This window comes from Ceratotherium simum, chromosome 10 (assembly GCF_057802395.1).
Source record: "Ceratotherium simum simum isolate JZ-2026a chromosome 10, ASM5780239v1, whole genome shotgun sequence".
In the NCBI taxonomy this organism is placed as follows: Eukaryota; Metazoa; Chordata; class Mammalia; order Perissodactyla; family Rhinocerotidae; genus Ceratotherium; species Ceratotherium simum.
In genome coordinates, this window is record NC_141909.1 from 76,873,924 (window position 1) to 76,899,500 (window position 25,577).

A 25,577-nucleotide genomic window follows, 5' to 3' on the forward strand; every position below is an offset into this window, starting at 1 on the left:
GCCGGCTGGCCCAAGCGCCCTCCTCCGTCCGCCTCACTTCCATTGCTCCACTGATATTTTATCGAAAATATCTCTTTACGCATCTTTCTCTCCCCCTGAACTGTAAGCCCCTGAGGGTTTCAGACCCCTAGTGTCTGGAGCAATGTTGGCATGCATAAAGCATCTAATAAAGTTGTACAGAACTACTCATTGAAATGATAATATAGTAATAATAGTATAACATATTATGTTAATGTATCATTATTTCACTTTATATATTATAATCCACATATTCTTTAACTAATAATATGTTAGTATACTGCTATGTCATGATTATTATTGTTGTTCAGAGATCCAGCTCCTGAGAACCCTTACAAACCTTCAGGCATCCATCATATTTCTTGACTCTCTGAGAAGAGGTTGGCTCCTTTTTATCTCTTCTCTCTTTTGACGGGACAGAGGAAAGCGTCTTCACTTCAGCCAGGGGAGGGTGAGAAATGCCCCCAGCTTTCTCAGGCAACCGACAGCAACAAGGGAACTGCGGGGGGAGAGTGGATGGTGCCATCCCACCAGGAAAACCCGCTCCCTCTGCCTGGAAGTGCTTTCAGGAAACTCCTGGTCCCTCTGGGTTCCTGGGTCCAAGGAGGAGCATGTTTTATGAGGAAGGTTTTTCCCACGCTAGGGCAGCCAGTTGTTCTCCTTCGCCCCAAGGGTGTGTCGCAGCTGCTCCCCTCATTTCCCTTTGCCAATACAGGAAATAGCCAACACCTGCCATTTGCAGAACATGTGCGCTTTGCAGCTTAGTGGTCTCTATTTCTACAACTAAATGCTTTTACAATAAAACTGAAACGCCAGAAAAAGTGAGACAACCTACTTTAAGGTCACTGCTGCCTCCCAGCAAGAGTGTTTAAAAATAACCCCCAATCTGCCATGTGCTCAAACTCTCGTTGCACCAGCTCAGTGGCAGGCCTAGTGCCAGCCAGGATGGCAGCATGGACGGTTCCAGGTTCTGTGTGAGTGTGACTGAGAAGGTGAGGGATGTATTATCAGTAACAGTGCTGGCACCTGGCTTGCAGTACCACCCTGTTGATCTCTGCCTAAAGGCAAATTATTGACCCTCCAATAGACCAGTTCTAGTATCTGTTTCCAGCTGCGGTGAAACAGCTTTAGGTCCAACTTGGAAGTGCTCTGTAGGAAAGAAAACTCTGTAGGGCTAAGTTCACATGGCCAAGACAGGTATGAATGCCAGGATACGGCATTGGGTAAACACTGGGGCCATTACCTCCAGGATCTTTTCCAGCAATGCTGGCAGAGGGATCCTAGATTTTTGCAGCTGAATCTGAGAGATGGACTTTTCTAGTAATTTTCAAGCTGTGCTCCACAGATCCCTAGTGGCTCTGTGACAGATCTTCAGTCCTTCAGTTACGCTGATGGATTGTGTCTGTTACTCCATATATGGCCTCTCCCAAGGATTGTTGCCTTTAACTAGGGATCACATTCTTAAAAAGAGGAATGGAGTTCTGCTGTGGGCTTCCCATAAGCCAACAGACAAGGGAGCATCTGAAGGCCATGGAGCCCAACACCCGTCGAGCTTCACCTTAGACAGATGCCCCACACGTCTGTGTCCAACACTGTCCGCTCTGCTCTTCTAGGCATAGCTGGTGGACAACAGTAGGGATAAATCAGATCTCTATTTCTTGAGAGTTTCCTGAAAGACACCAGGGAATTAGGGCTGGAATTTCACCAAGAAGGGACAGCTAATGCTTCCTTTCCTTCTCTTTCTGGGGGGCCAGTCTAAGGGCTAATGATGGGACCAGTGTCTTTCCAATCAAGTCCTTTAACAAGGATGCCCCCTTGCCTTTTGCTGATGATAATATGAACAGAATGTGGGTCCTGTTGCACCTGGGGTCAGATCAAGGTACCCATATCTATATGCAAAAGACGAGGAGGAACCTGGAGAGATCTAGAGTCATGGGAGCAATTAAATCGCTAAAAGGTTAGGAATCCAATGTTTTCATTTGCTTACTGAGCATCTACTGTGTGCCAGTGAGCATGCTAAGTGATTTGTGTACATTATCTCACTTAATCTCACCCCTGGGAGGTAATTATTACTATCCCCATTTTAGACATGAGAAAACTAAGGTCAGAAAGTTTAGGATGTTGCCCCAAATCTAGGCTTTAACCCAGGCCTTTCTAACTTTAAATTCTGCCCTCATAACCTCTGAGGACAGAGACCAGGGCTATGGGCAAAAATGCAAAGCAGGTCACATTTGTCCTCAGTGGCCTCTCCACAGTCCTGTTATACATGACTTCCTCTCCCCCCAGTAGTGGTCCATGTTCCTCACCCCCCTCCAACACACACATGCACACACCCTCAATTATCTCAGTGCCCCAGCCAATAGCCAGCCAACCACCAGTCACGTGAATGAAGTCGTCCTAGACCAACTCAGCCTCCCCATCTGACCCCCAGCTAACCAAAGAAGCATGAGGGAGCCCAGCCAAGATCAGCAGAACTGCCCAGAAGACTTGCAGACTCATGAACAATAGTAAATGTTTCTATTTTTTTAAGCCACTGAGTTTGGGGGTGGTTTGTCATCCAGCAATGGCTCACTGGGACAGCTACGCGCACAACACATGTACCCTGTCCCACAGATATTATGCAAAATGTATTTTCTCTAATATCAACGATACTGAAAAAAAGTGTTACCTCAGCCGTATCAAGTCAAACCAGGCATAAACTGGATTTGCAACTTATCTTTTCACTGCTTAGTAAAATATTACTTGGATTTTGTGACAGCTGGGGTCGTATTTCATATAATTTAGATCCATTTAACCTGCATTTTACTTATTAAAGAGAAGAAGAAACTAAAGTCGAGTCAGTCTGATGTGGTTGGCAACATAAATACTCACTAAAAATTGATTTTACTTTCAAAGTAATAGTTTTAACATGTCAGGATCAAATTTTAAAAAGCAGTTTCTTGAAAATCTTGTTTGCATTATAGGAAAGACTTTGCCCACAGTTGTTCAGAGAAGGCAATGGTCTGCAGCTCAACTGGCTTTGGCAAATTGGGGCTCAGCGGTCTCCTTCTGATATGAGCCTTGAAAACGGTGCTTTCCCATGAGGAACCATACAGGACGTGCTGTAAAATGTAAAGTCTCATTCTTGCTTTTAGCTTCCAATTCCAGGCCTGCGGCTGGCTCTGTGCAGTTATCGGCCGAAGCACTTTCATTTTCAATTTTAAAGCATTGTTCAAAATGTAATGATCTGTCACAAAAGATCCAGGGTTGTGCAGGGAGCAATTTCAACCAAGAGTAGTGCTAGGGTCTGAAGGTTTGTGCCCCCCCAGGTTCGTATGTTGAAATCCTGATGCCCAATGTGATGGTGTTTGGAGGCGGGGCGTTTGGGAGGGGGTTAGGTCTTGAGGGTGGAGCCTTCATGAATGGAATTAGTGCCCTAATAAAGAGGCTCCAGAGAGCTCCAGGGAGAGGGTCCTCACAAGGCTGCAACCATGCCAGCAACTTGATCTTGGACCTCCCAGTCTCTAGGACTGTGAACAATAAATTTCTGTTGTTTATAAGCCACCCAGTCTGTGGTATTTTGTTATAGCAGCCTGAACGGACTAAGACAAATAGTTTAGTCAGGTTGCAGGCTGTTCAAGAGTTTCTAAGGGAAAAATCATCGTTGAAAGAAAAAGAAACTATTGGTCAGAAGTTAGCATTCTCCACCCAAACATTTTGTCATATTTCCTTAGTACTATTTAATTAATAAAACACTACAGGTCTAGACAAAATCTCCTATGTACTTGTCCCTGATCTATTCTACTCCCTCCTTCCCCAGAGGTAATCACCATCCAGAATTCCCACCACAAGCATAAGGATGTTACCAGGGATTTTTCTCAAAATCTCTGCTAAAATACTGATCTACTATAGCTATAGCTATAATAACACCAAAGTAAAAATAAAAATTAAATTAATATAATACTCTAAGTAAACCCAAATTCATTCCTAATAGCCACCATACTGTATTATAAATTATGTATAGTGTATATAATATATACTGTAGTATAGATTATATTATAGCATATTTTATTGAATACTCTGTGCTGGACACGGTGCAAGGTACTTTTCACATTTTCAGTTAATTCTCACAATGACACCTCGAGAGAAATATTTTTATCCCTGATCTACAGATAATAAAACAGCTTAAAACAGTTGTTCATGGACACAGAGCCAAAGATTTACATACAGCAGATCCATCTGACTTTAAAGCCTGTGCATTCAATCCCAATTAGCTCTTTAAGATTTTCTAGATTTTTAAATCAAGTTCAGTATTAGAATAACTGGTATATAGTTTTGAAACAGGTTCTTTTTCTTCTTTTTTAAAATTGGAATAACAATCTCTGATTTTTGAAATTCCTGACTTCTGGCACTCCTCTTCCTCAGGATTTCAGGGGGTGACTCTGAGATCGGGTCTACAAGCTGTAACCAAGACAAACTGGAAACCAGCTCATGTTTGAAGATTCAGCTTCAACGCCGCCGCCGCGAGAAACTCCGGGCCCCTCCCGCCGCCGCCTCCCGCAGGTGGAGCGGCTCCGCCCTTGGCGCGGCGCGCCCCGCTTCCCGGGCGGACTTCCAGCGCAGCCGCGCTGCGAGGCGTCTGCCTGTCCACGCGTGGCCATACGTGTGTCCCGTCCACCGCGATCCCCTGGAGAGCAGCTACCGCTCCTGGTTGCCATCGCCTTGTCTTGAACTTGCACAGGCACACCATAGCTCATGTTTTTGAGCCTGACGAGTGAATGCATAAATGAATGGACATTGACTTACCTGAAGCAGACAGATAAGTTGAAGAGGAATCATGGGGTGGAAAGGCATTTTAAAAATAGCAGTAAAAAGAAAAGATCCGTCCTGAGGTTCAGGACACAGGGTTCTAGTCTTGACTCTGCCACTAAGGAGCTTCCAGTTAGTTCAGCCTCAGTTTGCTCATCGTAAAAGGAGGTGATAAGAAATTTGTAAAGATTCCTTCTAGCTCCAGGATCCCATGATTCTTAGCAATAGCACACCATTTTGTTTTAGAGGCTAGTGTAGTTCTGGAACAATTCTGAGACTCTTAGACCCTGCAGTTAGAATCCTGCTTGAAGAAGTGCATGGGGGAGACCGAAGGCTGGTGGTGTGACACAAACGTGGTGCCCGTGTCGCTGAGCACCGGGGAAACCCCATCCTATGCCTGGTGTCCTGGCCAACTCTGAAGAGTGCGCCCATTTCACTCTCAGCACGCCCTGGCTTGGGCAATAAGCTATATGGTCACCCCAGTCGTAAAGCTCTCAAGACCAGGGTGGGGGTGTGGCCTGTCAGCCCTCCACGCCCATCTGTGTTCAGAGAGGCATAGACAACTCAAGGTCACAACACATCCTTGTGGGCTGGGCACTGAAGCTTCTAAAACTCTTGTCAGCAGTTGTTTGGGAGGGGAGTTTTGTTCATGTGCGGAAGTCTGAAGGGCGTCCTGGTGAGAAGCACGCACCTAGGCCTGTGAGGGATGCTGGGATGGATCGGAAGTCCCCGCCCTCAAGGACCTCAAGCACATACAATGTAATAGTAAAAATTTCCAAAGCATAAAAATAACCAAAAGCAGGGCCGGCCCTGTGGCGCAAGCGGTTAAGTGCGCGCCCCGCTGTGGTGGCCCTGGGCTCGCCGGACCGGGCGCGCACCTACGCACCGCTTGGCAATCCAAACTGTGGCAGCGTCCCATATAAAGTGGAGGAAGACAGGCACGGATGTTAGCCCAGGGCCAGTTTTCCTCAGCAAAAAGAGGAGGATTGGCAGATGTTAGCTCAGGGCTGATCTTCACAAAAAAAATAAATAAATAACCAAAAGCAAATTAAAAAGTGCCACACAGAAGGTGCAGCAGACAAGCTAGACCTCCTCATTGAGGAGTGATGCAGTCAGAGGAGACTTACAGGTGCCTGGGAACTCTGGACAGACTGTCTGCAGGCGGGGGCATCATGCAAGCAGCCCGGCAGGGTGTGGTCCTGATTTGCACTGCATGCAGCAGGCAGCAGTCTTCATGCAGGGGCCGAGACCAGGGCCCGTAACTGGGTCTGGGACCACCTGAATTCCTGCCTGCTTGACGTTTCAGCCCCCTCCCTGCAGCAGAATGTGGGGACACCAGAAGGCCCTTGGTTAGGAGCACAGTGAATGTAGGGAAACCACATAAAATTCCCCCAAAGGCATGTCCATCCCCCAGCAGCCCTTCTGGGCAAGGCGGAGGGAGTAGGGGCGGTCTTGGGCTCTCTCCTGGCCAGGTCACCCCCCTCCCGGCCCCGAAAAATATGTCTTGAGTATAGACATGCCCAGCTGCTCACCTGCTTAACAAAACAGCCAGGCTTCCTGCTAACAGGAATCGCTCCCCTTAGAAGGCGATTTCCTTGGGCAGGATTTTTGAAGTTTCACGCCTTACCACAATGTATTTCTTCCGCACAAATTCAGTGCGTTCTCCTCAAAAAGAATTTTGATTTTCTCCATCTTCTTATGTGGGTCAACTGAGACTCAGAGAGATTAAATACTTTTCCCAAGGTTTTACAAATCCCAGTCAAAATTGGGTTTGAGCTCAGGTCTGGAGCATGCACTTTTGGCCTTACTATTCCATGGCTCACTTGCTCATAAGGAAACAGAGGTCCTGCACTGGCCCAGGGGCCACTGGTCCCTGTGGTCACCATGGCAATGGTAGGTGTATCCCATGTCCTCCTTTGAGAGGGGTACTAAGCTGATGTGCCAAATCCATATCAGTAAAGCATTTGTTGATCTTTATTGAGCTCAAAAGACCCTCCACAAGTGTCCCGGGTTCCCCAGGGCAGTCACGATAGCTCCACGGACTGGTGGGAGTGAAGTGGCCACAGCCCACACTATGACTCACCCACATTCCTCTGCCCACATTCCCCAGGGCTACAGTCGGTCGTTGAAAGCGCATTCTAGCTTCAAAAGACACTCAGATACAAAGCAAGGACGGGGCAAGGCTCCTGTCCTCCAACCCAAGCTCTGACTCAGCCTCGGAAAAAAAGCCCAGGTCAGAAGCTGCCGTGGGAGAAGCAGTGTTGGCTGGACACTGCCTGTTTTCCATTCTACGTCTTCTTTCTCCCAGGGCCTGTCAGGACCTCATCAGTGGCTCTGCCCTCTTGCAGGGAGCCTCTGCCAGATGTCATGGCTCTGTCCTGATAATGTACCTGCGAGGCAATCCCAGACTCCAAGATGTCCCTGAGCCCACCTTAGTATTATCTTATTATCTGTGGTAATAACATTATTATCGACTCGACTACCAGACTACCTCGACTTATGTTAATGAAAGCCGTTACCATTTCCCAGACCACAGGCCGGATGCAAAGTTCTTTCTGTGACTGGCCTTTTCTCTTTGCCTCCCTGTTTCCTGGTCTACAAAGCCTTGGCTTTAAAACTGTAACTCTCTGATTTTTAGTATCTTCAAGACTCTCTGCAGTAACTCCACCACTATAATAGACATAAGCGGAAACACTATAAAATGACAGGTGAAAGAAAAATAAAAGAAATGCCTTTCCTTGAGGTTGTTTGTGGGCCAGTCTGAGCCCCTGGCACGGGTTCCAGGCCTTATTCCTGATTCATTTACAGGAGGTGATGGAACCTAGCTCCCAGGGCTGGTCTTCAAGGAGCGCAGGCCCTGGCCCAGCCTCTGGTCCACTGCGAGTCTTGCTCCTTGTTTACCCATCAGCAACTCTTGTCAAGCACCTGCTGCACAAACAACTCTGTGCTCCCGGTCGCGGGGATTGAGTGTGGCCCTGCAGCCGGGGCCCCATCTCCCGCCCCATTTCAGCACCTCACAGAGCCTGGCTGGCCTGCCACCTCCCCTCCCCGCCCCAGGGCATGACAACGCATTTGTCTTGAATGCTGGTAGTACCCCAGTCACGTTGTCGGTCCCGTTCCTGAGGCTGAGCTCTTAGGGCAGAGACTGCAGACTATTCATCCCACTTGCAGGGACTTCCTGGGGCCCATGGGACCCAGCGGCAGTGGCTACTGGCCCCAGGGGACACTGGAGCCTCAGCACCAATCCTGAGCAACCTCTCCTTCCTGGCACGAAGGCGGTGCAGACTCCGCCTTCAGAAGTACCCAAGGCCATGGGCAGAGGCACAGAAGAAGGGCAGGGACTTCTCCAAAGGACAGCAGGCACCCAGAGCCTCTTGTTTCCCTAGTGATGGGTCACCCTCGAAGTGATGGAGGTCTGCTTTGCCATCACCCCCGTGGAGGGGGTCTGGGCCAGGTGTGAAATGACTGAGGAGGATGAAGGGTGAAGGAGGATGAAACACTGCTTGCACATCACAGGTCTTGGAACAAATTTGTACCCATGATGTTACTGTATAAACACAAGGTATTGTGGTTACCAGGAGGCCATTGGTCTTCTTGATTGAGACCCTATACTTTCAACTTTACTAAAATATTTATTTGATTATTTCTTAATTATCAAGACCTGGGCCTGGGCTCCCTTGCGTGGCTGTAGGAGTCAGTCTCAGGGAAAAACGATAAAATGAAATAAAAAGGCTCAAGTGTTTCTGGACTTCTACAGGAAGTGACAAGGTGTCGTGAAGGAGGAGACTAAGAATTGTGCCCCGACAGGCACGGACAACGGGAAGGCTCGGAGATCAAAGCCCGGCTTCAGGAGGTGGTGGTCGGCCGGCCGCCGTGTGAACCCCCGAGAAGCAGCCGAGGCCGTAGCTACTGCGGCCGGAGCTGGGATCGGGACTTCCGAGGAACCTGGATGCGTGACAAACTTCTCAGAACAGAAACGGGATCCAGCAGTGGGGAATATAGATAGTAAATCAACCCCACATCCCTGATTATTTTTATGCCAAGCTAATTTTGAATGCTCCATTTCTGTAAGAATCAGCGCGACTTCCATCCATCTGTGGCTCCAGCTTCTTATTTTTCTCTAACTCCCTTCTCACAGCCTGTTTTTTCACAGCACGAGCTAAAATCTTGGGAAACCACATTTACACCCCAGATGCCTCAGGCAGCCATTTCTCATACGCTGCGGCACAAGCTTGTTTCTCCGAGGACAAGGACATTCGTCACGATTATTATTTTTTTAAAACACAAGCTTCAGTGATGCTGTCTCCCTTCTTCGAATTTGAATACTGCCACTTGCTGATAAGAATTTCATGTTCTATCCCACATAAAACCACAGGGGTTACTTACAAAGGGAGGGAGAGAGGAGGAAGGCAGGCCGCCCGGGGAACTGGTGACTGGGAATAGCAGGGAGAGAACTACAGAGAAGGCACCAGGTGGCCAGGGCGGCGGGAGGACGCGAGTGCCACCATGGCCTCCCTCCAGGCGGCTCTCCTGGTGCAACAGTCTCTCTGTGATGAGTAGTAATGTTTTCTTGTAGGGCGCCTTGCCCGATTCTCTGATTCACATCTTCCTTCTCCACAAAGCCAGGGTCCTTGTCTTCCCCTCCAGTCCCTTTCAGTGTCTGCCACAATGCTGCTGCTCAGTTTATTTAAAGAACAGGAGTGCAAGCTTGTCGACGATTTTCAAGTAAATTTAAAAAGCGTTATTAAAGTATTTTGTGCAAGCCACTGGGCCAGGGACTTTGAGATTATATTTCATTCCTTATTCTTACCAGATCATGCTATTGGTTAACTGACTCTCTGTAAACCTTAAATTGAAATTTTCCAAGAGAGAGGATCTGGTCCCATGAGCAGTGGCCTGGTGGCAAGTCCCCAGCTTGGAGCATGGGAATCTATGCCCACAGACCCCCCACCTGGGCAGGTTTCCTGACAAGAATCTAGATGGCCCAGGACTACCCTGAGCATTTATGGGGCTCCAACAAGAGCAGAAAAGAAGGCCCACTTACATTGGCACTGTTGTGATTAGTAATTAAATCTTCACATAGTAAAGAATGTGAAGTTTCAGAGATCCTATTTGACCTGTTCAAGTTGTTGATTTAATTAGAATAGTTTTCTTTCTTATTTCCATTTCCATTGTCTTGATTAGTTATTAAATCTTGGGGCCGGCCCGGTGGCGCAAGTGGTTAAGTGCGCCCGCTCCGCTGCAGCGGCCGGGGGTTTGAGGGTTCGGATCCTGGGCGTGCACCGACACACGGCTTGTCAAGCCATGCTGTGGCGACGTCCAATATAAAGTGGAGGAAGATGGGCACAGATGTTAGCCCAGGGCCAATCTTCCTCAGCAAAAAGAGGAGGATTGGCAACAGATGTTAGCTCAGGGCCCATCTTCCTCAAAAAAAAAAAAAAGTTATTAAATCTTTATTAAATAAAGAATTGGTTACATCCTGTTTGTAAATTTTATGTGGGCCATACTCACCAGAGGTCTGCTAAATTCCATTGTTTCCAGTTTTTAAAAATTTAAGTAGACTCTCCCTTTGATGTTTTTCTATTTTTTTTCTTTTTTTATTCCATTTTTATATTTCCTATACCTGTCACAAGCTCAACTGCACTTATGCTCAGTAATTCAAAGGACTGAAAAAATATATACAATTGTATTCAAAGTATATAAAATTTGAATATATTTTCATCAAAAATGTGAATTAAAATTAGTTTGTGTTTCAAAACACTTATTTTCCTCCTAAAATACACATTTATGAAATTTTAAAAGCAAATTTTAAAAGCAAATAGAGCCCTCTGCCTTTTCCTCCCTCTCCCGTCCCCAGCTTCGCTCCCCGGATTTCTCACGCAAAGTTGCTCGTCTACAAGCCACATTGTGAATGAAAAGCCAAACAGGGAGGAGGAAATCCAACACTTACTCATATTTGGGCCAATGCTACTGGATAGGCACAGTTTCTTGGGGTCTTAACGTAACAAACTGGAGGCAAACTCTTTCACTCAAGGATCTTAGAAAAAAAATTTTAACATAGTGTCCACCATATATATATACCCCGCACACCCACTGTTTTAGTCAGTTCAAGCTGCTATAGCAAGATACCATGGACCGGGCGGCTTAAACAACAAAAGTTTATTTTGCACAGTTCCAGAGGCTGAGAAGTCCTGGACCCCGGTGCCAGAAGATCCAGTGTGTGGTGAGAGTCCTCTTCCTGGTTTGCAGATGGCCACCCTCTTGCTGTGTCCTCATGTAGGGGAGAGAGAAATCATCTCCCTCGTGTTTCTTTTGCTAAAGGCACTAAACCCATCATGAGGGCTCCACCTTCGTAATCCACTCACCTCCCAAAGGCCCCCCCTCCAAATATCGTCACACTGGGGGTTAGGGCTTCTACGTGTGGATTTTGGGGGGACATTAACATTCAGTCCACGATACCCACACACTACGCATGTGTTGCCCAGGGAGCTGTCACCAGCCGTAAGCAAAGACGTCCGTGGGCTCCTAAAGCAGTCCCGAAATGCAGCAGGGACTGCGTGACACAAACGCGTGGCCGTTCAAAGCTGGATTCCCTGAACCCCGAGCTCGGGTGGAGAATGAAGGAGGTGGCAGATGCAAAAGTCTTCGGTTGTGGTTCCTCTGAGTTTGTTTGAATATTAGGCTTCCTCTGGATGAAATGAGGCCTGGGGAGCGTCTGGCCCCTGCAATCTTAACTTGTTAGCGCTCTGAGCTAACAAACTGAGCACCTAAATACAGACAAAAGCAGATGGGGTTGCAAACACTTAGTACACACAGGGAGCCTCTGCACACTGTCTTACTTTGGAATTGTCACAGCGCACCGGAGTTCAGCAGACAGGAGGCTATTTACAGATTCGCAAGTTAAGAAGCACGCGTCTGTTCAAGCAGGCAGAGTCCGGACTCCATACTGACAGCTTCCAGATGACAACACGTTAACTCTCAAATTGCAAGCTGTCTCTGATCCAACAGCTAACTTCCAGCCCGAAGGACAGACAGTGGGGAAACTGTCACACCCGTCCCTGCAGAGATGTTCCACACCTTGGACAGGGATGCCCGTTGGGGCAGATGAGAGGCCCTTGCTCAAACCAGGGGGCAAATTCACCTGCAGATTGGAGGCTGAGTTATGTCCCTGTTCAGAACAAATCTCAAAGCAGATTTTTAAAACTTAAATTAAAATTTAAAAACTACTTTCATTAAATTACAAATAAAACCCTGAGTCCCAATAAAAGTAAATTTTTTTTAAAAAAAGTCTTAATCTTTTCAAGTCAATGAAAATATTTTAAAAAATCATTTCTATTTAATCTCTATTCAATCGGCAGGCCAACATGTTCCGTTCCAAGGGATCGGAGCGTTAACACCAGCAGGCGGAATCCGTTACCTGTAATAGTCTGCAACAAGTGTGCTAGATATTCTGTTTCTTCCTACAGATCACACAGCAGCCTTCTCCACTCTGTCCGGAGCGCACAGGGCCACGGCTGCACGGACGGGGCTCCTTGTCCTCCGGCTGCCCGTTGGAGTTGGCCAATGGCGGCACGGGTGGGACAGGGGAGGGTGGGAGAGGGAGGCCCTGGCTAGCAGTGGCTGCATTCCTCCAACAGAGGCCACACTCAGACCCCACAGCCCTCTCCTCCACTCCAGCTCTAAGCTCTGTAACTTTCTTCTATCCCTGTCCTGTCATACCTAGGGAGGTGGTGGCTTCCTGCTGTCCTTAGTCCCAGGGCAGGTAAACACCCTCCCTTGTTGGATTGCCTTGACCCTGTCTACACCTTTGTAAAAAGTCCCTTGGTCACGCTCTGCTACATTACCCTGGTTCATGGAGCCTTCTGTCTCCTGCTGGAACTCTGACTGACACAAGGCAGAAAATCGAGAGCTTCTGGGTAAATTGTCTCCACATTGTCTGCCAGTTGAGCCTGCAGTTCCCCTGCCAGGTAGATCTATTGCCTCAGCAAACACTTACTGCATGCCACTGTATGCCAGCTACTGTGTGAAGTGCCTGCAAACAACTAGAGTGGATATCAGCTCAGTCTTGGGCAGGGTGGGTAGGCAAGGAGGGCTTCCTGGAGGAGGAAACTTATATAATCAGGAGTCTAAAAGATGAATAGAAGCCACCAGGAAAGCGGACAAGTAGTAAGAGTGTTCTAAGTGTGGGGAGCAGAACGTGCAAAGGCCCAGAGACCACAGGGAACATGGTAAGATGGAGGAACTGAGTTTCTTCAGCACAGTCGTCGGCAAGGAGGCCAGGTGGCAGGATATGAGGGACCGGATCCAGCAGGTATTGTAAACCTGGGAAGAAATGTGACGTTATCCTAAAAGCAACTCACAGTCACTGGGGGCTTTTGGACCAGGTGGATGTGCTGGGATATGCATCTGTGAGAATCTTTCTTCCCACAGAGCAGAGGAGCAGATGGGCAGGAGGGAGGGGAGCAGGGACAGGAGGCCCTTGAAGGAGCCCCGGTGTCCGGACCTCAGACAGTGGCCACGGGGTGGATGGAGATGGACGGACTCGAAGGTGCTTGGAGAGTAGACACACCTGCCTTCACAGCCGCCCTGCTTGCACGGCCTCGCTCCGCCCGTGGTCCTGAGGTTCCCTGACGCTGAGCTGCTCACGTGGAGGCTCCCTGTGCCTCTGCTTCCCTGAGTCTGTTCCCTTCTTTGGCCAATCTCCTGCCCTGGGCCAGTGGCCTGCCTCCCTATTCCCAGCTCTGGCTCCTCAAAACTCCTGGGAAAGCACAGCAGGGACGGATGCCTGTGTCCGTGCAAGCCCAGGACATATTTTCCTGAGTGCCTGCTGTATGCTGGGATTGGGAGGGGTCTTCAATGTGTGGTCTTGTCTAAGCCTCATCATAATTCTAGAAAACTTTATTATTGTTCCCATTTTGCCAACGAGAAACAGCAGGCCCAACCTGCTAAGCAAGGTGGCACAGCGGCAGGGTGACAGCAGACAGGAGACAGGTGTGTCTGGCTCCCAAATCCATGCTTTTCCCAACAAGGTGCACTGTATTAAATGTAACACTATTAAGAGACTGTGTTATGTAAATGCCTGTGAATTAATGATTGTGAGTATAGGTAGCCTTGAGCAGAGAGGCCCTGTCTTGAATCTCAGGCAAGACAAACTTGCCACCACCTGGCATCAGCAGAGCCTGAGAACGGAGACGTTTCTCTAAGTGTAAAGGATCTGTGGAGGGGGACACCGTGATCCCCATTGTCGGCTCCATGTGGCCCCTGCTCCCCATTACTTTTCTCCTCTTTGCCCATTACTGTTTGTTTTGAAACCAACAGAGAGCTGACAGCTCGCAACTTTTGTTCTGCAATTTTAGCACCCAGGTGACGGTTTCACGGCTTTTTAGCTGTCTGTCTAGCTCACGGCAAAAGTGTGGCCAGAAGCGTAATGTAACTGTTTTTGAACTCTATGATAATGTTGCCAATTAATCATGGAGCTGTGAGCTCTTCAGGGGCAACAACAGTGTAACCAGCTCCTAGCACATAGCGCCTGCACAGAAAATGCATATTAAATGGCGTTGAGCTGAAGGAACCTGTCAAGACCACCCAGGACAGCCGTCCCCCAGGAGGACTGCATCAGCCCCTTCGCTGCCTCTTGAATAGCTCCCCATGCCCTGAGCCTGGACCACAGAGCAACGGGCCTCTGATCCCCTCTGAAAAGTTGACCTTGTTCCTGAAGGCTCTACCCTGACCCCTTTCACACCCTGAGCCCTAACTTGCTGCTGGGTCCTCCCACTCTTTGACTCACAAATTGTTCTCCCCAGCTGTGGACTTCGTTATGGGCTGAATTGTGTCCCCCTAAACTTCATGTGTTGAAATGCTAACCCCCAGTGTCTCAGAATCGTACCTTATTTGGAAACAGGGTCATTATAGATGTAATTAATTGAGATGAGATCATACTGGAGTGGGGTGGGGCCTGATCCAAACTGGCTGGCGTCCTTATAAAAAGGGAAATTTGACCACAGACATGCACACAGGGATAAAGCCACATGAAGACTGTAGCTATGCTGCTGCCAGCCACTGAACCACCAGGAGCTGGAGGAAGCCCTGGAACAGGTTCTTCCCTAGAGCCTCCAGAGGGAGCACGGCCCTGCTGACACCTTGATTTTGGACTTCCAGCCTCCAGAACTGTGAGACAATAAATCAGCCAGCCTGTGGTACCTTGTCACGGCAGCCTAGCAGACCAAGAGGGCCTCGCACCTGCCACTTGGCCCTGCTTCCCTGGCCTTGGTCTTTGCTTTCTTCCTTGCTCACGACTCCTGCCTTGCTTCCAGCTCCTCCACCTCTGGCTGTTCTGAGGGATCGGCTGCCACACCTGGGTTGTGCTGCATCCAATGTCCAGGCTACACTGGGCCCTCGAGCAGGAGCCCAGCATAGACATACAGAGAACTGTGGTCCAGTTGCCGCATCAGCCTGTGCACATCCTTGTCAGGCTCAGAGGTTCCCCTCAGAGGTAACTGGGGCAGGGTGAGGGGGCTTGTGGTGTGGCTCTTTGCTGGGCACCAAAGACCCCACTCCCCTGTGCTCCACTGCTTGGAACCGGTAGCTTGAATAATGGGGGCACGACGGAGTGAAGAACTCCGAGGAAAATGACCAGACCTCAATAGAAACCTTCGTCTTGTGATTTCTTTAATGACACTGACCAGGGAGGATGTGGAGTTCACACCTTTCCTGCCTTTTCTGACCCAGACCAACTGCACAGCCCTGGACGGGGCAGGTGCTGGGGAGACTCATGAAACCCCTTTCCCAAAGGCCACTTTGCTGCCCAGACGGGCTCACCCAGGATAGATGGTGTTCTGCCCTAGGGCTGTGACGGTGAATTCTGCAGTGATGGAAGGCAGACGTGATGACAACATCTGAAGTGTCCGAGACTTCCGAGGGAGATAGTCCTGGGGTACACTGAGTAAACGGGCATTGCACACCCTTTGAGGTGCCATTCTTTTGTTGTTGTTGTTGTTGTTGATTGAGAACCACAGTGGTGCGTGTTTGCCCTGCAGCCCCGGAGAGCCCTCGCTTGCAGTGGGATCACGAGATCCTTGATGGAAGACCACGGGCTAGGACCTAGTAGTCGTCTTCCAGATGCGCATTTCTGGGGGTCTGAGAAAGGGGAGGAGCAGCTGGCAAAGGTGTATACCGCCTTGTCGGGAAATTGCTCTGGGATAGCTAAGAGTTGTTAGAGAAGAAAGCACCAAAGCCACGTTCATGATGACTCACCTTCCCTCCGTCTCTTCAAAAGGCTCCTGACACCGCACCTCTAGGGTTTTACTAGGATGGTGCTGAGGGAACCCGTGCTCCCCGCCCAGCAAATGGGCGGATGAGAGGATGCCGCATCTGACTCTTCGTGAGGACCTACCTGAGCAGAGCACACCTCAAGGTCATCTCCAGAAAGACAACACAAAACCTCAGGAAGGAGCTGAAGCAACTTTTAGAACAGAGAGGATAAGAAAGTACATAAAAATTAAAATTCACTTTAGAAGCACATAGCCGTGCTCAAGTCAGTGTCGGGTACGGAAGCATAAGTCGGTGCCTGCGTGCCCTGATATCAAGCCCCCAGCATGGGCCCAGACGCTTCTGAGATGGCTGAGAAGAAAGGTGCGCACAGTGAGAAACAAGGAGACCTTGAGAGACAAAAGGAAGGCAAGCATCAGAGCAGGGTCTTCTGTCTGGGTTGGAGTTAGGAGGGGGCAGTGGGATGGGCAGGAGGAGACTCCCACGGGAGCCTGGCCCCTAGACCCACAAGCCCCAGGAACAGGGGCAAACAGCCAAGAGGACAGCCGGGTATGGAATGGGAGGGATATGCAGCTTGGAATCAGCTAGACTCGCGTGACCCTGGGCAGGTTACTGGACTTTGCTAAGCCTCACGTGCCTCTGCTGTAAAAGTCAGGATCATGGGTGCCTTTGAGGGCTGTTGTGATACTTAAGACGAAATCATATGAAGAGAACCCAGAACCTAAGAGGCCCTCAATCAAGAATAGCTGTTAATGAGAGAAACAAACTCTGCTTATTTGCCAAAGAAAATACGAAGGTGGTCCAGGTCTAAATGTTCCCGCAGCCCCACCTCTTGTGCTTTCTAGAAGTGTGGCTTCAAGCATCCCCACGACAATCACACAGAGCAGGGTTTCCTAGGACACACTACAGAATAAAAGCTACTTCGGAGAGAGTGAGTGATAAATGATGAAATCTCCTGCCTGATTAGTATGCAAAGTGAAATTTAGGGAGGAAGGAGTTTGTAATCAGATAAAGCAGAGAAACTGACAGAGAAAATTGATTGTGTCCTGAAATGCTTAACCCAGTTGACACAGAGCTATTCCCTGCAGAGCTTCATTGATCAACGGGAGGTGTGCAGGCTGAGCCACCACCGGCAGCCTGGATTTGCCAGACCAGGCAACAGAGCTCTTACTGGAGGAAATCGAAGGACATCTTCCTTTTCCTTAAACAGAACCGTGATGGAAATGCCAAAAAACTGCACATATTTTATAAGAAATGGGAAACCCACAACTTCAAGTATCTTCTTACTTCTACTTTTAAATATATACCCATTCATTTATGAATATAATACCATAAGCAAAAATTCGAGTCTCTTTGAAAAGTAAATTCCTCATTACTTTTCCTGACCTGAAACTGGTGACAGCTCTTTTGTTGAAAAGTGACATTTCATAGGATGCCGAGTGTGAAAGCATAACAGATGGTAAACAGGTTTTCTCCCTGTCCCAACACATGACTGTTATAGACAGAATTGTGGAGCTTAATACTGCATTTAAAGCCAACATTGCAAATCTAATATGTCAATTATGTCTTTCCCATTAATAGTTGTTTTTTTCCCTCTCAAAAATATACTTTGTGGGGTTTTTTATTTTGACATTTGTCAAACTTGCAAATCTAGATACAGAAATAGATAGGCAGCATTCCTAGATCGAGAGGTTATCATTTTGAATCATAATCCGAACTGACGGAGTCGCTGGAGACCCTGAGCTCCTTTCAGCCGTCAGCAGGTCAAGGGGCGGGTCCACACGGCTCCACTGAGCACCGACTCTGAGACTGTAGACGAGTCACTGACCACGCCGACCCTCAGCAAGTCTCACCTGTAAGTGGGGAAAACAGTAGAAATAATTGCCAATTATAACGTGTTATCTCCAACATACGGTAAACTCCTTACCATTTGTGGTTAGAAAAACAAGATGTCATCCAAGCAGACAGCTCACCAGGGCCTCACTCAGGTCCCTACAGGAAAGCATTTGGTTTCGGTTTCAGATTCAGAAACTGGATTTTGCTCAGTCTTTTAGGGACAAGTCCCACCAACCAAGCTCAGGGAAAACTGGAAGGGAGATCCTCGGAGCAGTGGCCTTCACGAGGCCCAAGAACCCCGACACCTCCACGGGATGCATTCTACTGTTTGTGGTGGGTCTGTCAGTCAGGTTGCAGTTGCAGAATACAGAAACCACTCTGGCTATTTTCAGCATATTGGGGTTTAATACAAGGACTCACATTCTTACAAAATCTTTGGAAGGTCAGAGAGTCACCACTTTATATCACCACGGGCTCCCAGTTTCTGCCCTTAGAAGATAAATAAAAAGGGCTCAGAACACCTTTCTCTCTTTGGTACCACCCTTGGTTGCTGAGGCTTAGCTGTAAGTCACAGGCCACCCCCTGTGGTTCCTCCCCCCACAGTGGGCAATGTCAGCTTTGGGACAAGGACCATTCAGAGACATGAAGCATCCACAGCTCTGGCACTGAGCAGGAGCAGTGGGGTAAAATCTGCACGTTGCTGTCACGTCTTTGCTGAGCTCAGGGGGAGGGAAACCCTTCCCCCTGTTGCCCAGGTCCACTGCAGGCCTGCGATGGTCATCTACTTGCAACCAAAGAGAAGAAAGGCGACTTTCAAGAGTGGAGGCAGCCTCTGTTTGGCAGTAGCTAGAACACAAATGGACACCAAGTGACAAATTAGTCACTTGCCATGAGAAATACGGCTGCCAAAAGGACTGAAGCCCTCAGACAGGGGTGGGGCCATAGTGCTCTCTCATAGGAGAGTCCAGGTGCAGTCCCCCCAGCCCTGGGGACACTCGGCCGCACTCTGGCTTCCTGACTCCCCCATCAATGGGCTCCACCCCCCTCTGTTGGCAGTCTGTCTTCAGTCCTCGTGCAGTGACATCAGTTAGAATCAGGTTGGCTCCATCCATTCACTTGAGACCCATCATTTTTTCCTGAGGATCCCCCTCCCCTGCCAAACCATTCCTTAGGATGTGATGTTTCTATAAAAGTCTGGTTCCAGCCATTACATTTGGGTTCTCCCTAGTTTTGCTCCTGGAGAGAAACCCCATCTGGATGTTCCGAGGGTGCATTACAATCACCTGTGAGCACTTCCAGCCCTTCCATGTTGCAGCCGCGTTCATTTAGAATCGCCACCAGCTTCACAGTCGTTCCGTTCTCCATGCACGAGAAAGACAGGGCTCAAACCACGTCCTCCTTCACAAGCACTCAGAGGCTGTCCTTCTTGGGAAGTAGAAATGGGGACAGGAGAAGGAAGGGCAGGAAGAAGGAATGTACTCTTACCAGACAGGAAGCAGTGCACCCGAGACCAGGGTCGGGGAGAGGAGTGTGAGGAGGCCCCCCTGCTCCGGGTGCTGAGGAGACTGAGGGTTGCTGACGGAGGAAGTTTAACGCAACGGAAAGCAGAAGTTGAGACGGAACAGAGCAGCGTCTCGCTGTTCTCTTCACTTACGTCTCCTCTGTCTTCTTTGCTCACCTTCTTTATTCGGCTCTTTGATGACCAAGGTGTTCATCGTTTTGCTTTAGATCCTGAAGCATGGAGCTAATTTTTGTCTTTGATTTCAGAAATTTACCTCAATATTCTACTTATCTACGTCTTTAAACTGTTTTTATTATTGTTATTCAATTTTTATTTTTAAGTGTTCTGTTTTATGTGTGTTTTAACTTTTAAAATTGTCTCAAAAGTATTTTGTGGGAGAGTAATATAAATGACAGATAGCTAAGTATTTCTTACATGGTTTTCTATGTAGGTATTTGGTAAAGAAACTAGAATAATTTCTGCTAGGGCTGTTAGTAAACCATATGTTAGTCGATTCATGTATTCATCTGTTTACTCTACAAAAAAAGTATATTAAGCATCTACTCTGTGCCAGCACCATACTGGGTGTGAGCGATACAAAGACGAATATAACATTATTCATGTCCTGTAAGAATTTACTGTCTTGATGGATGTTTCTCAAAGTGCAGTCCCTGAACCAGCATCAGCATCACCTGGAAACTTGTTAAAAATGCAAATTCTTGGGCCCCAACCCAGACTTATTGGATCAGAAACTCCAGGGGTGGAGAGGAGACTGGCAATAACCTGTGGTTTAATAAGCCCTGCAGGTGATTCCAATGCATGCTAAAGTTTTAGAATTACTGGTCTAGGAGAAGATAAATAGAAACAAATCTGTGTGATAGGTGCCAAGCTAGAGCCGTGCTCCAGGTGCTATGGGAATCCAGTGGCAGTCACCTGGGAGAACAGACAATGCATGACAGAGGAGGTGATGCAGTAACTGAACCTGACGGGTTGATTGGGACTTTGCCAGGGAAACAGGATAGGGAAGGGTGTTGTAGGCAGAGGAAAGACAAGAACGTGTGAAGGAGCATGCTGACTTCAGTAACTATAAGTACTTCATGATAGAGAAGTTTTAAAAATAGGTTACTTAAAATGGAATTGGGTTGATCTAGATTGAGTCCTCAGCTGAAGGGGAAAAGGTGGAGTCAATGACTTAAACCTGTCTCACTGATTTGCCCTGAATTTCTCTCCCTCTTTGTGTCCTTGAAAGGTTAATAGCACTCTAACACCACATACGTCTTTATCTAAGGTTGCTGGTGCCAGTGACATCCTACATTATCTTTTATCTTAGAATACCTTGTATTTGCATTTCATGACTAAGCTATAGCTGGGAAACACTAGGTAGACATAGGTCCTTTCTCTTTCCCATGTTTGCTCTGTAGTTTTGTGTTTACTTCACTTCAGTGTATGGATGTCAGGGATGGATGACCATGAGCATGTCCCTATCCTAACCTATTTTAGCTCTACTGTTGGTCAATTAGCTATAACTCTTTGCTTTGTTTTGTTTTAATGGTTGCTCTAGGGGTTACAGTATATATCTTTAACTTATCACAGTCTACCTGCAAATAATGTTATTCCACTTTGTGTGTAGTTTAAGAACCTTACAGCAGTATGCTTCCATTTCCCCCCTCCTGCCTTTGCGCTATTATTGCCATACATCTTAATTCTACTTGTTATAAACCCCACAATACATTGTTATTACTTTTGCTTGAGGCAATCAATTATCTTTTAAAGAGATTTGAAAAATAAGGGAAAAGTACATTTTCCATTTACCTACACATTTACCATGTCCACTGCTCTTCATTCCTCTGTGTAATGTCAATTTTCCACCTGGTGTCATTTTTCTTCTGCCCAAAAGATCTTCTTTTAACGTTTCTTGTAATGCTAGTCTGCTGATGATAAATTCTCTCAACTTCTAGTTGTCCAAAAAAGTCTTTATTTTGCTTTCATTTTTTGAAGATGCTTTTGTGGAATATAGAATTTTATGTTGACAGTTTTTCTTTCAGTGTTTTAACGATGTCACTCAATGGTCTTCTGGTTTGCATAATTTCTGATGAGAAATTTGCAGTCTTCACTCCCTTTATGTAATATATCTTTTTCTCTGGCTACTTTTAAGACTTTCTCTTAAGTCATTTGTTTTAAGCAATTTGATTAGGATGTAGCTTGGTGTCATTTTCTTCATGTTTCTTTTGCTTGGGGTTTGCTGAGATTTTTGTATCCCTGGGTTTATAGTTTTCATCAAATTTAGACATTTTTTTGGTCATTATTTCTTCAAATATTTTTTCTGTCTTCTCTGCTATGTTTTCCCCCCACAGAACTCTATACATATGTTAGCTTGCTTGATATTATCTCACATCTCACTGATGCTTTTTAAAATTTTTTACAATCTTTTCACTCTGTTTCATTTTAAAAATTTCTACTATATGTCTTCAAGTTCATTGATCTTTCTTTTGCAAAGTTTAACAGTTATTACTCTCATCCAGTGTATTTTCTATTTAGTATATAGTATTTTTCTTCTCTAAGAACTTGATTTAGGGCTTTTCTATATTTTACGTGTCTCATGATTTTTATGTTTTCCTTTATCTTCTTAAAGATTAAGAGTATGTTTATAATAGATGTTTTAACATCCTCTGCACTAATTCTACCATCTGTGTCTCTTAAAAATCTATTTATTATTATCGATTTTTTTCGCATACTTACAGGTCATGGTTCCCTGCTTCTTTGCATTCCTGGTAATTTTTATTGGATGATGAAACACGTAAATTTTACGGATTGTGTTGGCTGATGGGAACACAAATTACTTCCAGCTTTGTGTGATCTCCTTTGATTTTCCACCTACTCCTCTCTGATGGTTTTCTTCCTGACCTCAGGTAGTTTCCTTGCACACACACGCAGATCAGTCCTCATCCAAATGCTCCAAAGGACCCCTCTGCAGATTTTTGGAGCTCTCTCTCTGTGAAGCTCCCTCCTCTCTGGTATTTTGCCCTTGAAATTCTAGCCAATTTAGCCTCCCTAAACTTTGAACTCTGTTTGCTCAACTCAGCCAAACTGCCCAGTTCTGTTTGGACTCTTCCTCTCTGAACATCAGCCTGGAAACTCTCTACAGGCAGTAAGCTGAGGCAGTTATAGGGCTCATCTCATTTATTTCCCTTCTCTCAGAGATTAGTGTCCTGTGCTGCCTGTTGGCCAATGAATGAAAACCCTCATGTCATATGTTTTGCCCAGTTTTCTAGCTGTTAATATCGGGGGAGATTCTGTGACTCCATCATGGGCAGCTGGTGTGGAAGGTCCTCTGTCTTAATTCAGATGGAGCTTTCAAGGACTGCATGTACCAAGGGGCTGAGGAGAGAAAAATTAGATAACAACATGAGTCATTATTATCTAATTACAAACAGTAAAGTTTAACGCCCTCATTGTCTTGTTGGGGGTCTCCACTGTTTGTTATTGGGCGTGGGCTGCTGTGGTGATATAAGGGGGCTGAACACTGGCGAGATTGTGGACAATTTGAACTGTGCATTGGGTTTCATGCAAGTTGCATTTGAAAGTATTTAGTACTATGAGTTGGGCTGGAGCTATCACACCAGATTGTGTTTTCCCGGATGTATCAGGAAGTCCACACAGTGTCCTGGGAGTCTGCTGTGTAATTGGGTGTCTGTCTCTACAAGGTTTTTCTTGTGATCCTGGAAAAGCCACAGCTACTGGTATGCTTATCATTTTCAGTGTGGGTACAGGACAAAGTGCATGAGAGGGAATCTTGGAGAGGATGGTGGAAAAGAAGGTGAGGCTTGATCACGGAGTCCTGAATATCAAGCCAGAGAATTCCGACTTGTGCTACATAGGTATTGGTGAGCCACAAAGGAGGATAGTCACTGAGAGATATGTGAGCTGGTGTTCATTGTAGAAACGTTTTCAGAATCTGTTGGTGCAGTAGGTGCTGCAAAAATAGGTATCAAATTAATATGCTATTCTATAAAATAAAATAGTCAACGGTTTCATTAATCTGTTCAGTACTGTTCTGTACATGCTTCGTAATTGGGCTTTCAGTCTGATCAATTTCAGGGAGGAAGAAAAGGAGAACAAAAGTACAGAGATGACTTTACAAATGCACTGCTCTTAAAGGAGGGAGTCTGATCCTCAACCAAAAACTGAGTGAGAGGTTGTGGGTTCACAAATCATAAATAGGATTAAAATGAGCAGAAAATTAACCAGAAGCACTTTCTGGCTGATAGGGTAGCAGCACCCCCAGAGCTGGATTAAAGGGTGGATTAGTCGGGCAGCCAGGCTCGATGGGGCTGCACTAAATGTAATGAGGTGGAAAATATTTTATTTTCCAGAACCTCTCTCAAGTATAGCATGTCCTAGATGTGGCTAAAAGGAGTGCTTAGATAAGTCACTTTAGGGGGCTAAGACCCCCAAAAGGTATGCCTCCGAAATCCTCAGATGTTTCAGAGGCTTCTTTGTAAGGAGGCAGGTCTGGTTACCTGCAGAGGTTCTGTTTCCCTCAGCCACGTCTGCGGGGTTCTCGGCAGGGTACTATCTCCTCCCTAGGGGCCTTTGGGAATGTGACAGTAGGGGGAGCTACTAGCATTTAGGAGACAGTGCCCAGGGATCCTGGGACACCTGCAATGTTCAGGAAAGTCCGCTATTTGGAGAACTGTCCCACCCAAATGTGATGGTAATCAGGGGACGCCAAGTCCTGCCAGCAGTGGTCTCTGCTCAGCCCTCGTGCAGTGCCCCATCTCTCTCCCAAATAGACAGTGAGCAGGCGTTTAAAGAACATTGGCTGGAAGGGATGCTAAATTATACCACCACCCCCAGCACCGCCACCCCTCCTCCCCCCGCTCCGCTGCCCGAGTATGCTAAATAATTGCCTTGCCCAGGGCATCGACACATCTTGGTCTTGCCCTTGCCCTAATTATCCTAGAAGGGGCAACCAAGGGAGATTTAATAGCCCCTTGAAGCTTAGTGCTATGGGGTTTCTACTCTTGCTTAGAGCCAGGGGCGAAAAGAATGTTCCTTCAGCCTGTGGATTTAGAATACTGTAGCACGTGCGTTTCCCTAGGTCTAGGGTAAAAGTCAAGATCACAAAAATAGTATAAATAGCCTACCCTGGGGTCTCCCTTCACCCCCTGCCGTTTTTTTCTTCTTACAGGGGAGGTCCTTGCAGTGGCTGCTGCTGAGGCCTCTGATGCTACATATGTGCTGAAAAGCCAATGAGAACTCCTGCAAAGTCACAGAAAACTACCTCCCACCACGGCCAAAGCTGCAGTTTCCTGCTCCTGCTGATGCCCCGTCTCCGAGGTCAGTGCCAGGCTGCCCATTGAGCCTCCACTGAGCACAAACCCTCTGGTATTGCCGATGCTGCAGTGTAGAATGTTCTGGAGTCAATGCATCAAATCAGACTGGGATCTTTGCCAGTTCAGGGAGACTCCTTCTCCTTGTGTTGGTCCCCAAATTCACCATGAGTTTCGGGAAGGCTGTTCTTCCTGGTTTTGCTTATACCCTTTCCCCAGGGCTCAGAGTGAAACAAGTTCATGGGGCCAGGCGAAAGGACGAAATGGGGTTGGGCCCTGCTGTGCCCCCGAAAGCCCACTAGCTAGCATTGTCCTTGTGCATGGAACTCCTTCCCTGGGGTTTGCTCTGTCCCAGCAGAGCCCTTGTTCTGTCACATAAATAGGCACCTGGCAGCCTGCACTATAAATGTCCATGCAAGCCCAGACCTGCCTGGAACTCCTGATAAACACAGGCTGTGTCAGGCCAGACCGCTCCACTCCCGGCCTAAAGAGGGATTGACGGCGTTTAATGGCGTTCTCCCCTCGGCCTAAATTGCTCTCTGAATTGTTCTGAGATAGAAAAAGGGACCTTTAGGGAGAGGCAACACCTTCCAGGCCCCAGCGGACGTTCCTTGTGCGTCGCAGAGGGAATCCATTCGTTTATCCTGGCCTGAAGTCGACGGGGCTGACCCGGAGCTTTCAGGCCCTCACAGGAAGATCGTGTGCAGGACAGTGAGCAGGGGCCTGAGGGTCCAGTTGAATGGAAACTGCTTCTGGCTGTGAAAGTATTACAGTTCTCTTCAGGGGTGGGGGAAACAACTATAATTTAGTAAATTCTGTACTATAAAATAATG